The sequence below is a fragment of the Schistocerca nitens genome, chromosome 11, assembly GCF_023898315.1.
Source record: "Schistocerca nitens isolate TAMUIC-IGC-003100 chromosome 11, iqSchNite1.1, whole genome shotgun sequence".
Classification (NCBI taxonomy): Eukaryota; Metazoa; Arthropoda; class Insecta; order Orthoptera; family Acrididae; genus Schistocerca; species Schistocerca nitens.
Genome location: NC_064624.1, coordinates 26488687 through 26504318, shown reverse-complemented (window position 1 = coordinate 26504318; position 15632 = coordinate 26488687).

The following is a 15632-nucleotide window of genomic DNA, read 5'->3' as shown; positions in this document are numbered from 1 at the left end:
GTCCCTTCCCCAGCGCTTTAAACAATTCTGTACTCATTACACTCACTGAGGCACCTGTGTCGATGATTATATTCACGGCAACATCATTGATTTTCGTTTCTATTATGGCTTGCACATTTTCGTTGCTATCTTTCTTACATTCATGCGGTTCGGTCAGTAGATCTTTATCCATACTGATACCGTCGTTGTATGGCAGCATATGTATTCCAGGCATATTATTGTCATTCGTGTTGCTCTCACTTCACCCCTCGGCCAGCGATGGAGAGCATATCGTGGCCGATTCTAGTTTGTTGGATGGCTTGCTTGCGGGGTACTAGGACGGCTATTGTCCGCGACCTCTACTATGTGTACGTTTTGATTTGTAGGCCGCCACGACTGCGCAATAGGCGCGTTTTGCAGTGGTGGTCTGTTGTTATCGTACCGGTCATTACCTTGCCGTTCTGGGCTTGGTCGCTGATTCTGATTCCAATTGCAATTACTGTCGCTGTAATTGCTATGCCACTGACCTCGCGCATTTTTCCAGCGGTTGGTCCCTGGCAGTCCGGAATCGTACCGGTCGTCAAATCGACGCTTTTTATTATGGGACGGTTGCCCATACCCGTTCTGACTTCCACTATTATTACCATTTTGTGAGTGCTCTTGCCGCTTGTTACCGCCCCCACCATTTCCATGGTTGTGGTTTTGTGCACTATTATTTCTGTCATGTTTACACCCTGATCCATTATTCCGCGAGTGATCACACGCTGCTTTTGCGTCTTCCTGGATTAAGTCTATTGAATCTAGAACAGACAGGAAATATTCCATGTCGCTCTCTGGTACGTGTATTAATTTCTCTTTGATATGAATGGGTAAATGTGATTTTAGGAGTCTTATTATGTCTCTTGGTGAGACAGGCTCATCCCAGTAGCGCGTTTTGTTTATATACTTCTCGAAATACCGTCTCAGATTCCCAAGACGGGGTGAGTACGGTTCGGGATTGTATACTTCTTTTCTTAGCCGCTCTTGTATACAAGGTCACCAGTATTTCGACAAAAACGCCCTTTCGAACTGTTCATACGTCATGCAGCTAGATGTCTGCTACTTCCGTAGCCCACAACGCTGCATCACCCTGAATGTATGACATTACGTATTGAATTTTCTGTGCTTCGTTCCACACACTAGGCAAGATATTTTTAAAGCTTTTTATGAATACTACTGGGTGTACTGACTTCCGTTCAGTAGTAAACGTTTGGAACTGCCTATTTTTGATCAAACTTTCTTCAACCAATATTTTTGGACTATACTAGTTTGCTCCTGGGACATAGGCTGTGTGCTCCGAACCGAAGCTACAGCTCTTCGCATTATCGCCTAAAGATTCACCATTGTTGCGTCGCGTATAAGTTTGTGCGTTGCCAAAAACATTGGCTGTTGGCGACATAGTTTCATGTTCAAGATGTTTGCTGCTCTGTGCTAAACCCTTTTCCAAGTTGGATATCCGTTTGCTAATATTCACTTGCCACTGCGGAATATCCTCACTGAGTATTCGTTTGAAGGTTTGCACGTCGTTCTGTACTTGACTATTTACTGCGGTACTGAACGTTTCGGAATCTCTATCTGCTATGGCTGCTTGTACCTTAGAATTAATATTTTTGTCGATCTCACTCTCCTTCACTTCTAGCCAAGTGTTGAATTCGGTTTCAAGTTTAGTCGCTTGTTCGTTCCACTTCTGCTCTACAAGCTGTGTGGAATCTATTTCTAGCTTTTCTAATCGGTTGGCTAAGACACCTATCTCGTCTACAACGTTAGTGTTTGCTACTTGCAGGTTGTTGACCTGTACAGTCAACTCCTGCATGCCCTTAGGTATCGACTCATAATTCTGTTTCATACAGGCAATCTCCTTTTTCATAATTTCTAACGATTGCACAAGTTGCTGATCCCGCTCAGCCTGCTGGGCAAGAAACTTTTCCTCTAGCTGGTGATCTCGCTCAGCTTGCTGTGCAAGGAAATTTTCCGTTATCTGGCGATCCCGCTCAGCTTGTTGTGCAAGGAAATTTTCCGTTAGCTGGCGATCCCGCTCAGCTTGCTGTGCGAGAAAGATCTCAATTTTTTCGTCCTTTTCAGCTTGTTGTTGCGCAAATTTTGACTGGTAATCCAACACGCGCTCTAATATCGCCTAAAGTGAATACCCACCAGGCAGATTACCACTCTCTGGTTCCTGCTTTTCTGGGGGTGGTGCAATTTCATTATCTACATCTCCTTGAGCACTGGTGGGCGGTGGCACCACTTCCTGTGCCCCTGCCCCCACATTTTCGCATGGTATATCCTCAAATAGAGTACTTGTACAGCTTAATGCACCCGTTTCTACATTTCCTGCACTAATGGCTGTTCCTCAGTATCCATATTGCTCGGACGTTGACTACGCAATTTAACCATGTTCATAAATTACCTACTCGAACACAAGATCTGACAGTTTTGCCACTTGCACACAAAATATGTTAATTTATCTACAATACCCTGCACACTAAAAATTACTATCTACACTCAACTTTGCCTGTCATAAACACTAACGTCAAACTACGCACACCACTAGCGATATGAGATCACTTCACTGGAGTTAAGCTTCTACAAACAGGACAACTACACTGTAGTCTTACCTTTAGTTTATCTGATTTCGGGGTTTGGCTGCCCCCGGATTATGTAGTCGTTACAGTTTCTCAGTACTATCAGGATCGTTTCCTCTGACTCGCTTGCAGTGGTGCGTTTTTTCATGCAAGAGTGTTTGTACATTCATTAATACATGACATTAATCATGAGACACATACATACATTTACCACTAAATACATACATGTATATAACAATAGACGCTGAAAGAAAATACATAAAACAGTTATTATTTTCGTGGCCCCTGGAAATTCGTGCCTCGCGTTTTTGGGCGACAGTTTCGCTTCGTCTCTTTTCTATTTGTTTTGTTTTACTATTACTCGCGTAACAACTAATGTATGAGATAAAATATGTTACTACGAAAAGAGACCAGAAATACCTTTTAGGGATGCTGTGCTATGCCTTTCTTTGGATCATTAATTTTCAACAAAACAAAATATATTATGTCCTTATTGTTCTGGATCTGGCTTTCTATCAAAGGAACATTTTTTCGTTACTGTAACTCGCCATAAAGTTCAACATATCTTCCTTACTTTATAGTTATTGAAAAGGTTAATGAAAATTACTTCGCTATCAATACTGATGTTACAGTACGCAATGATTGTTCAACATCATAATTTTGTAGTGGATTTTTGTTAACAGTAAAACAACAATAAGTACCACGACTAACACGAGAACATGAGACTATTATCGGAGAAAAAAGATGTTTTTACTATAAGGTTGCCAGACCAGAACTACGCACAGCAAGATTTCTTTTATGTTATGAAAGTAAATTATCTTTTTGCACTGTTAGTAATATATTATCAGCAGCCCACATCAACCTGTAAAACACATCATAAAATCTGCTGCTCTGCTCTGCAATTCCGAAAGCTGAAAGAAATAATTTTACTTCACTATTACCTGCCCGCTTCTTTGCGGTATGATAGATTTTATTTAATGCAATTTGAATGCGCCGCGGCAACGGCTCGTTCGTTCGTAGCGCAGCTCTGCACCACGAATAATATTTAAATAACTGAAAATGTCTTAAAGGGATGGGATAAAATACCAGGCAAGCTTATTACAAATCATAATGCAAGGTTTCACTAAGTATCTCTATTCAAAACATTTAAACAATTCAATTAATTACACACCTTTCCAAAGCTTTACTTAATGGCGTCCCTCTTACAAACTTGACAAAAGAATGCTACGCTAGCGTACAATATAACGTCACAGACTATCCTACTCACGTAACTCCAAGAAGACGACAGAGAAATTAATGTTCGTTCTGTATTATTTATACTAGTCACATATTTATCGTCTGTGGTGGTTTCAGTACTCGCCGACACAGATATTATCTAAAATAAATAAAAAAAACAGTACATAATTTTATACAAGAACAAAACATGATACACAATGTTTTCTCTTTATTACATAATATGTCTTTTGCTAAGAGACGTTACAGCTGGAATGTTCCGTGCTCCCTAAGACGCCGATCAATTGCTCCGAATGTCTTCCTGTCGGGACACCTTCGTTTTGGAAATCTGTCTCGATACAACGTACCGCGCCACAGCTATTGCCCCGTGCTAATCCATACGTCAAATGGGCATCTGCCAACTCTGCATTTGTAAACATTGCACTGACTGCAATACCACGTTCGTGATGAACACTAACCTGTTGATGCTACGTACTGATGTGCTTGATGCTAGTACTGTAGAGCAATGAGTCGCATGTCAACACAAGCACCGAAGTCAACATTACCTTCCTTCAATTGGGCCAACTGGCGGTGAATCGAGGAAGTACAGTACATACTGACGAAACTAAAATGAGCTCTAACATGGAAATTAAGTGTTTCCGGACACATGTCCACATACCATCTTTTCTTTATTTGTGTGTGAGGAATGTTTCCTGAAAGTTTGGCTGTACCTTTTTGTAACACCCTGTATACATTCTTCTGACTTAAGTTTTGGAAAGACAAGAATCGTCTGTACTTATGATCGTTGCAGGGCCGACATTGGTTTCCGATGTTCCGCACCCAACCGTGATCTTGTATCCTGTATCTTGGAGTTGTCTATTCTGAGGCGCGCCACTCGCTATCTCTGTCGGAGCCTGTATTGCTCGATTCCCTGGAACTTGGCCTAGCCCTCCCTCTCCCACTCCTACTTAACGATAAATCCAGAATTGAGTAGAACCATATCACCTTGTACCTCTGAAAAGTTCCGATTTTAATGCCTATTGATGAAATGGGGATTTGCATAATTTTTCCCGCCATTTGATAGTCAGTGCTTCTTGTGCCCCCATAACTACTTTGATTTAAATACACTGAAGTATACTAACAAATGTTCAGGGTAAACTATTGTACCCCAGGTGGCTGTGATTTTATTGACATTTATTCTGTTAGACGGAGACTTGCAAAATTTTCCCGCCACATGATCGTGAATGTTTTTGTATCCCAGCTGAGTAACATGGTATTGTTTCGGAATGCAGGATTAAACCAAAACTGCCAGTCAGGGTCAAGTGGACCACTTGCTACCCCCTCTACGACGCACGTTTTAATAAAGTTTTAAAATAATTAGGCAGATACGCTTGCAGCCTGACCGAGTCCACTTGTAGCGTCTTTTGCTGAACTTGTTTCTGCGTGGCCTATAGTAATTAAATTTAATAGCAATAGAAGGCACGGCTTTAGGTATAAGTGTGCCTGCATAAAGTTCCACTGAAGCCAGGTTCTCGCTACCCTCTCCCTTTCCATAATTACGTGGTGAAAGTTAAGTCGTGTTTATTAGAGGGCCTATTTGTCATGATGTTGCTATTGCTGAGGATGGGCAGTAACTAGTTCCAATAGATACATGGCTAATTGTTCAAATGCTACAGGTAGTCAATAAACATCAATTAATCGAGTTCCTCTACTCATTATTTCCTCCGTTTATCATTAACAGCTTAAAGAATACGTAAAGTGATAAAATATCCCTTAGCAATGACAGGCAAACTCCAACAAATTAGTCCCTACCTCAGTTGCATTCTGGGTCAACAAATAAGTATAAGCAAAGCTCTATAGTTCCTATTAAGCCCTGCAAAGCTGCCTTCTGTAGTGGTTATAAAGATTGCGTTATTCGTTGCTTTCAAGTTTTTACAGGTACGTTAAACCCACACACTAAAGATTACTAATACCCCAGCAGTACTTGCAGGGGCCTGTAATTTAGTGGAGCACACGACGTTTGTAAACCAGTACAACAGACGATAACCTGCAGAAGCATTAGGACACGATAAGCGACTACCCAGTTGAATTTTATCAGTACCATCGGTAGGCAGGTTACGTTGCACTTTTATCTAAGCTCCTGGGATGTAAGGCCATAGGTGACTCTCCAATCGGGTCCTAGTTGCATAAGCCGGCCGGAGTGGCCGAGCGGTTAAAGGCGCTACAGTCTGGAACCGCATGACCGCTACGGTCGCAGGTTCGAATCCTGCCTCGGGCATGGATGTGTGTGATGTCCTTAGGTTAGTTAGGTTGAAGTAGTTCTAAGTTCTAGGGGACTTATGACCACAGCAGTTGAGTCCCATAGTGCTGGCTCTGAGCACTATGGGACTCAACTGCTGAGGTCATTAGTCCCCTAGAACTTAGAACTAGTTAAACCTAACTAATCTAAGAACATCACAAACATCCATGTCCGAGGCAGGATTCGAACCTGCGACCGTAGCGGTCTTGCGGTTCCAGACTGCAGCGCCTTTAACCGCGCGGCCACTTCGGCCGGCTCCCATAGTGCTCAGAGCCATTTGAACCTAGTTGCATAAATCTCGTAACTTTAGTAACGTTGTGGTTACCTGCTCTAATATAATGAAGATGGACCCTGCAGAGTTACGTGAAGAATGGAAAAATATGGACGTCACTGAAGTGCAGAACTAAATGAGGAGAGTCAATGGCAAATTGGAACAATCGGCGACACTTACTCTAACGTTTAGTACTCCGGAATTTCCTGAACATATCCTTGCAGGAAATATCCATATTAAGGTTCGCACATTTGTTCCTAACATATTGCAATGCTACAGTTGTCAATGATTTGGCCATACCATTATTTGATGTAATGGCACAGCTACGTGTGGCCATTGTGGAGCCTCACCTCACGAATCAGGCAATTTTTGAGCACTTCCTTCGAAATGTGTAAACTGCTCTGGGCATCACCCAGTGTAGAGCAGAAAGTTTGAGGTTTACAACGAGGAAAGGAAAATTCAGGAGTTGAAAGTAAAGAAACACATACCCTATGGTGAAGCTATAAAAGATTTCAAAGCTACGCAACCTCCAGTTTTCGCTACTTCTTTTGCACCTGCCCTTAATACGCTGTCGCTAAGTGTGATGGCTCCACACACTCAGACCACAGCTTCAAGTATGAGCACATGCACTTCTCGGTGTACCTGTGAGGGAAACGCTACACTCGAAGCTGAAGTCGTTTGGAAACTGTCAGCAATGGGCTTACCACCGAAGCCACATACCAATAACCACCATTACAAGCCTAGTTGGCTTGTAATCCCTGCAACCCAGGCAACGACCCCCTCCCATCAGTCAGTAAAGAAAAACGTCCTTCGAAAAGTAGTTCCTAGTCCAAGAAAGCGGTAGTTAAACCTTCAGATAGGCGATCTCTCTCCCTCTCTGATTGGGACTATGCTCTGGAGGATATGGACTTCCAAATGGAGGAACTTGAGAGCTGGGAACTGGCTAAGATTCCTCCTGATCTCCCCAGTAAATCACTGCTTCGGAGTGAGAAAGAAAAAACCAACCATTGCTAAAAAATGGCCCCCACATGTATTGCAGTGGAATTGTAATATATATTGCTCACATTTGGAAGAATTACAGTTCCTATCCCAGGGCATTTACTTACAAGAAACCCATCTTAAAGTCACCAAGACACCCACATTACAGGGTTAACACCCATACAGCAAGGATGATACTACAGGAGACAGGCCAGCAAGCAATTGCCGTGAAAGTTCTTGCACACATTAATATCACATTGTGTTCTTTGCACCTTCTGCCTAATGATGTTTTTGGATGCAGATGCGCTGGCAGAACTCTTCTGGGCACTCCCATGCCCATACCTCCTTGTGGAGGACTTCAATGCACACAATGTGCTGTGGGGCTTGGCTACCACTTGCTGCAGAGGTCGTATGATCAGGCGACTTGTCCATTCTGAGAATATCTGCCTTCTGAACACGGGTCGTATGACACATGGTTACACAGCTATAGGAACTTTTTCAGCCATTGACCTTTGCTTTTGTTCTGGAGCTCTTGCAGATTCAGTTCTGTGGGAAGTGGCTCCAGATTTCCTTTCTAGTGACCACTACCCAATGTCGATCCGTCTGCCAACTAGGACGCTGGCTGACAGGAGACCATGTAGATGGATGATACAGAGGGAGAATTGGTTGCAGTATAGTTGAAAGACTATTTTTGAACAAAAGGATTGTGCACAAGAGACAATGGTCCATATCACTCGTGAGATCCAAGCTATTTTTGAACAAAAGAATTGTGCACAAGAGACAATGGTCCATATCACTCGTGAGATCCAAGGAGCTGATGCAGAGCCCATCCCCCAATCTAGTAACCACCTCAGACGGCGGCCTGTACCTTCGTCGATTGACAACTGTTGATTGACAATCAGGGCCAGATGAAGAGCTCTGTAGAACTTCAAACATTGTCCACAAAACCTTCATGTATTCAGATCTGTGAGAGCACATCCGAGGCGAGTGTTAAATGAATGGAAAAAGGCTTCCTGGAGAGAATTCGTGACTTCCATTAATCGGTCCACCTTCACTGTGCAAGTTTGGGAACCAATAAGATGGATTTCAGGTGGGGACAGTACACGTCCCCTTACTTGTTAAGTGATGGGGTCTTTGTGAACACGCCAGAAGACATGGCTCAGGTTTTAGCTGAACACTTTTCTTAATGTTACTTTGTCATCCAGACAAGCCCCTGTTTTTCAGGTATTCCATAGGACTGCAGAGATGAGGACGCTCAATTTCTTCTTGCATATAGCCAGCCGAAGTGGCCGTGCGGTTAAAGGCGCTGCAGTCTGGAACTGCAAGACCACTACGGTCGCAGGTTCGAATCCTGCCTCGGGCATGGATGTTTGTGATGTCCTTAGGTTAGTTAGGTTTAACTAGTTCTAAGTTCTAGGGGACTAATGACCTCAGCAGTTGAGTCCCATAGTGCTCAGAGCCATTTGAACCATTTTTTTCTTCTCGTATAATGAGGAAGTCTACAACCGTCCATTCTCCATGTGGGAACTGGAATTCGCTTTGTCTCTAGTCAGAGACCCTGCTCCAGACCTGATGAGATCCGTTATGCCATGCTTCGTCATCTGGGCCCTGAATTGAAAGAACAGCTCCTTTCTTGTTTTAATCAGATCTAGTTTGATGGACAGTACCCCATGACTTGGAAGAAGGCTATATTAATTCAATTCTGGAAGCCAGGCAAGGAGAGTAGTGCCCCTAACAGTTACCAGAGTGTATCCTTTATGAAGTGTATGAGTAAGACTCTTGAACGCATGGTCAACTACTGCCTTGTCTGACTGCTCGATTCCCAACTCACCTGAGGCACTCCGAGTGCGGTTTCAGGCGCTACTGTCCCACCCTTAACAACTTAATTCTACTGGAGACGGCGACACAGGAGTCCTCGTGCTGGAACCATTTGGTTTTCATGTTTTTTTAACCTGAAAAGCACATGACACTACTTGGAGGTACAACATCCTTCACCAACTTCATGAATGGGGACTATGTGGACACGTGCCACTTCTTATCCAATCTTTTCTTGAGAACGGGCGTTTTCGATATCCCATTAGTTATGCCTTGTCTCACTGCTATGTACAAGAGAATGGAGTCTCCTAGGGCAGTGCCCTCAGTGTCACATTGTTTGCCATCACAATCAATGACATTGCCTCTACAGTCAGAAACCCTGTCAAATGATCTTTGTTTGCTACTCTTCCTTGGATGTTAAAATGACGGCGAGGCAGCTACAGCTGACCACTAGGAGGCTGGAAACCTGAGCCAGGACAACTGGTTTTCGATTCTCACCTGAGAAGTCTACATCTGTCAATTTTAACAGTGCTCGTCGAAAATTTGACCAACCAGTGCTCACAATGGGGGACAATATTTTAGGTTTTCAAGGAACTATGCGCTTTTTGTGTTTATTATTTGACTTCAAATTGACTTGGCTCCCACACCTGAAGGACCTATGAACAAAGCAGCGTGGTCTACAGATCAAACTGTCCTTTCTACCTCAAGATGTTAAATGGTGTCCACCATAAGGCCATTTGGTTATCGACTGAAGTGTTTTGGACCAGCCCAGTTCCTAGTCTGTGTGCAGAGGCTAGTGAACCACCACTCTGGATTTGCGACGTATCCTTTTGGCTCGACAGGCGCTGAAAATCTCCGCATCACCTCAGTCACTGACAGTTTAGTGGCCCAGCCCTCCTTTGAATGGCTATTCAGGAATCGGCCTCATGCAACCAAGTCATTTGGGATATGTGCTACATACTTTCTCAAGGATCTGGGTCTATCAGGCATCAAACTGCAGATCCAGGGATCGAACACATTGCTGCCTTAGTGTCTTCAGAGGCCTAATGTGATTTTAAGCTTGACACAGTACAAGAAAACTTGTACACCAAATTATGTTTTACAACTGTGTTTTCGTCCATTTTAAGTTCATACCACAGTTTGATTGTTGTTTACACAAACGGATCCCAGCAAGAGAATATCCGCAGTTGTTCTGTTTTCCCTGATGTGGTTTATAAGTACATCTTCTAGAACAATTTACAAATTATGATACAGAATTGTATGGCATTCTGATGTCATTGGAAAGAGTTCACAGATATCATCGTACAAGGTTTCTTCTCTGTTCAAACTCGCTCAGAGCACTGCAAGCACTTCACCAAATGTATCCAGTAGACCAGCTGATTCAGCTCATCCACGACTCCTTACAGTAGCTCCAACACCGTGGCAAGGAGGTGACCTTTCGCTGGGTACCTGGTCACAATGGATACAGAACAACGGCATGGTCGGCAAAGCAGCCAACGAAGCATGTTAGGATGGTGCTGTCCACCGATGTCCCATCCCGTTGCACATCATCATCTCATTTTCTGACAGACACATCATGTATCAGTGGGAGAGTGCATGGTTGCAGGTGACAGAAAACAAACGGAGGTCGTTAAAACTGAACACAAAAGCACGGCGGACCATGTCAGCCTCACCACTGGAAGGAGGTTCTGAGTAGCAGACTGTGCATCAGACATAGTTATTCAACACATGGCTACAGCAGGAGGGTCCACCACTCTGTGAAGTTTGTGGCATGCCACTTTCAATTCAGCATATTGTGGCTATGTGTGTCCTATATACTGATATTAGGGTAGCCCTCAGTCTCGATGGAGATTTGCCCACCGTCCTTGCAGATACTGATTCCAGTGTTACAAGGGTGGTGAAATTTTCTCAACTGTCAGGCCTCACTCCTCAGTTGGTGGGGAAGGGAGGCAAACATTAATACATTATAAACTGCTCCACATGTGAGGCAGCCTTCGTCCCCACCCATGAGATTCCCATGCTGACTTTTCGTCAGTATGCTGATGACCATGATGTCGAGCGCCCCTCACCTCAAATAATAATAATCATCATCATCATAATCATCTTAATGGCGTCCATATACACCTACTGGTTAAGGTAACGTAATATATGTGACCTGATGGCGTGTATGAAGGAAGTGCTGACCATAATGTGTCGGACACTTAGGTGCTGTCATTCTGTCATGACCAGAACCTAACGTAATTTCATTAGATACAAAAACTGAGTAATCTTAAAGACACTAAATATTGTCTCCAGAACAGTACATGTAAAAGCTAGAAAGCTTTTATCGTAGCTGGATGTTTCATTTTTTATGTCGAAGCACCTGTCTGGACGAAACAAAAGAGTCGTTCCATAGAATTCGTCTTCAGATATAATCTAAGTACCAGATAAGAGCCGCGCAGGATTAGCCGAGCGGTCTAAGGCCCTGCAGTCATGGACTGTACGGCTAGTCCCGGTGGAGGTTCGAGTCCTCCCTCGGGCATGGGTGTGTGTGTGTTTTTCCTTAGGATAATTTAGGTTAAGTAGTGTGTAAGCCTAGGGACTGATGACCTTAGCAGCTAAGTCCCATAAGATTTCACACACATTTTAACATTTTTGAACCAGATATGATTCCTTACAAAAATGTAGTGTATTAATGAGAAAGTACGCAGTAATTCTACCGTAACAGATGTATTCGCCCTGGATAGGCGAATGTAAGATAAGATACATATACCGTTCGCGCCAATTCCTAGTACAGTCTGCTAGTATAGTCTACAGGATGTCTCAAAAGCTACGGCACATCAAAGTGATATAACTAGACTTGTAATTAACTTGGAAAAAAAAAACCTTAAGTTAGTCTGACGCAATTCTACGTGAGGTAATGAATAAATGTTCTGCCTCTTCAGATGACAAGAGCAACGTGCCTGGAAAAAAGTCTTTCTTTTGTTGCAGGGTTGTGTAGGACCACCACAAACGAATCGCAGAATGGTTGGCGCCTCGGTTTATTGCAACACAGTCAGACACCAAACACGAGAGATACTTCGGGACTCGACACGGGAAACCACCACCTTCTCGTCTATCTATAAGAGAATGGCGCGGGAACTCCAAGTAAAGAGCAAGAGTGCATTTCAACCACCATGTAAACAATCCAAGGAGAAGTGACGAAAATACAGAGAGAATTCGGCAGGTTTTTCCATCCCTCCCAACATAACTCTGTTCTTAACGCATCAAAAGAACCGCGAATCGCTCACGCGGCAGTGCACCGACATTTCAAATATTTTAAATATTAGGTTCCACGCCAAGAACGGATTCACTCTTATTTCGCTGAAACTCTTGCATGTACATTTTTTTTTACCGTTTTCGTTTACTTCATGCAACCGCCATTACTCGCGGGAGAGTTAAAACTGCCAACTTTCCGCGGCGCTAGCAGCGACAATAAGACGCTGAGACAGCTCTGTTGGGCTGGAGGAGGCGCAGAATTAACCGAAAAATCAACTCGGCTTGTGCATTACTACCATCTGAATTTGATTAATGTCTAAAATGTGTTCACTATCAGTACCTGCCATTATGAAAATATGATGCTGATTTCGTCATTTTGTACATCGCATGCTGGCTTCCCAGTGACGTGGTGGAATATAAGTGTACGAGCGGGTTGGGAGTCATTCAATGATATCTGTGTATCGTACGTAAAAACTGAATAATTTAGGCAATGCTGTTCGAGCGAGGTTTGCCGTCCACCGAGGTTACACAGAGTGCGGGAAAGAGTTTGACACTGAAGCGTAGGATGGAGAGACAGTACGAAACATGGCAGTATAGCAACTAAGGTTCGCAACTGCGCATTTTCGGCGCTAAAGGAACGTAATCGAAATCTGACATGTGGACGTTTTTACTCAAAATGAAAGGTAATTCACAGGAAATGTATATGCACACACAGTCTTTGCATCAACCAGTCTTCACAATGAGGAAAAGATTGACTTAAAGCATCACATCCCCATGTATTTTCTTAGCTGACGTACCACATCGCACTTCTTTAGAAATGAAAAGAATCACATGATCGTGTTCCACGTCTTAGAAGGATCAAAGTAAATGACAAGGCAGCCACCACTTAATTAACGGGAGTATCTCGTAGAAAAGGTTGAAACTTACCACGGGTTTCATGCTGCCATAGCGCCGTAAACACTCAACTGCGAGCACTATTTCCTGTACTCTATTCCCTTCGTCTGACGCTGTATTTCTGTCCTAACCTATTGGTCAAATTGTTTTCTGGCACCGTGTTTACGACAGACGTGACGCGACCGAGCAATGGCCGAATACACTTAATCTTTGGAAGAAAGTGCTAAGAAACGGGACTTTGCGATGTCGGATATTTAAACGCGACGGAAAGCACACTTTACAAGAGGATATAAAAATGACAACTTTTCGTTTTACATGGTCATTAAAAAATTGCGGTATTATTTTAATATGTGGCAGGAATGTGAAGCAGACTATGGCAGAATTCCCAGATGGAAGACGCTACAGAAGTATTAGCGTGTCACCAACAGAGCACACGCGATCCGCTGGTCGAGTCGGAAACAGTGCCAAAAAATAAAATGATAATTAATCCAAACCCTCATCTGCCGACAGGTACTGTTGATATACAGCGATGGTGGCAGCTGAAAACGTGTGCCCCGACCGGGACTCGAACCCAGGATCTCCTGCGTATATGGCAGATGCTCTATCCATCTGAGCCACCGAGGACTGACGACAGCGCCACTGCCCACAGCTTATATTCGTAATGTTCCAAATAGATATTTGCCGATTCACTCATTACGCGCGCCAGACTAATCTGACGAGTCCCGTAAGAGTTCGGGCAAACTGTGCACATTCGCACAGAAGAAGGTAAAGGGCCGGGTAGCCTTTAACTATATGAAGATAGTGGCTGTTCTCGAAAGAACAGATACCACTGATGACCGTGCAGCTTCTCTAGAAGCTTCTCACGGGAAGCGTGTTCTTTCGAGAACAGATACTATCTTCATATAGCCAAAAAATAAGTTCTGCACTGTCAGTTTTGTGCTTGTAAGCCATGGAGTAAAAGACAATCGGACAGATAAAAATGGAAAAACAGTTCGCATGGCAAGAAAATGTCTCAGAGCACTCAGTGTATTATTTCAGTAAGAAGAATATGAGGTCGGGCTCACTCGATTACAAAAAAAATGGCTCTGAGCACTATGGGACTCAACATCTGAGATCATCAGCCCCTGGAACTTAGAACTACTTAAACCTAACTAACCTAAGGACATCACTCACATCCATGCCCGAGGCAGGATTCGAACCTGCGACCGTAGCGGTCACGCAGTTCCAATCTAAAGCGCCTAGAACCGCACGGCCACACCGGCCGGCTCACTCGATTACAGAGGGAGCATATGTGTCACTGCAGAATCGTGGCGAGTGGTCGATATTATGACGTCACCACTGTGCGTCGGCAACAGACGACAGCTGTGATGATTCGTTGATGAACTACGGTCGGAAAGATGCATCTGTGACACTCACTAAGCTCCTGATTAGATTCCAAAGTGGTGTCAAGTGGAAACGCTGTCTAACTGTATAGGAACGTGAAATCACGCACATCCCAAATGTCATATGACTACGTATAAATTATTTACAATTGCAATGTGTGAGCTGTAGCAATTTGCAGGGATACGAGACGGAGTGACCACACAGGCTGAGTCGCGGGTGAGGCAGGTGGGGGACTGGCAGGGTGGGGGGAGTCTGCTCCCCACTCACTCCTGCGTTCGATGCCAGAGTATTGCTCACGTGTGTGTGGGACCCGTACCAGACGGGAGCGTACTGCACTTGTACAGAGAAGGGCAGCACTAACGGTCACAGGCGTGTTTAGTTTACGGAATGGGGTCAAGCAGACCGAGGAACATCTGGACTGGCAAGTTCTGGTACAGCTGTGGAGAGCAGACGGCGCACCTGACAATGCGACATAAAACAGTAACAACTTGCCCTCTTCCATTGTCGCCACGACAGTTGCAACTCTCTTCTAATATGTGGCGAGAATCTGTAAAGAGCCACAGCGCCATTTTGCAATGGAAGATGCCATAATAAGGAAAACGTGACAAGCATCAGTTTGAAGAAACATGCATAATGCTATAGAAAAAGAATACGTACACCACAGTGTTCTAAAAGAAGGGCTACATGTCAACCTTTGAGTGTTTTTCAAGTGTATTAAAGCTAGAGCCAGACGAAAAGTACACTCTTTAAGTTCATTAACTTCCTAAAACGACGGATCTTTTCGAGTGCTAAATGTATTTTCTTAGTAAGGCCAATAACAGAGCGAGCTCTGTCGTTTAGAACACAAGTAAACTTTCATGAGTAACTCGATGCTAGTTTAACAGCGATGAGCTTTCAATGCCGTTAATGATACATTTGCTTACCGACGCCCAGAAGCACATGT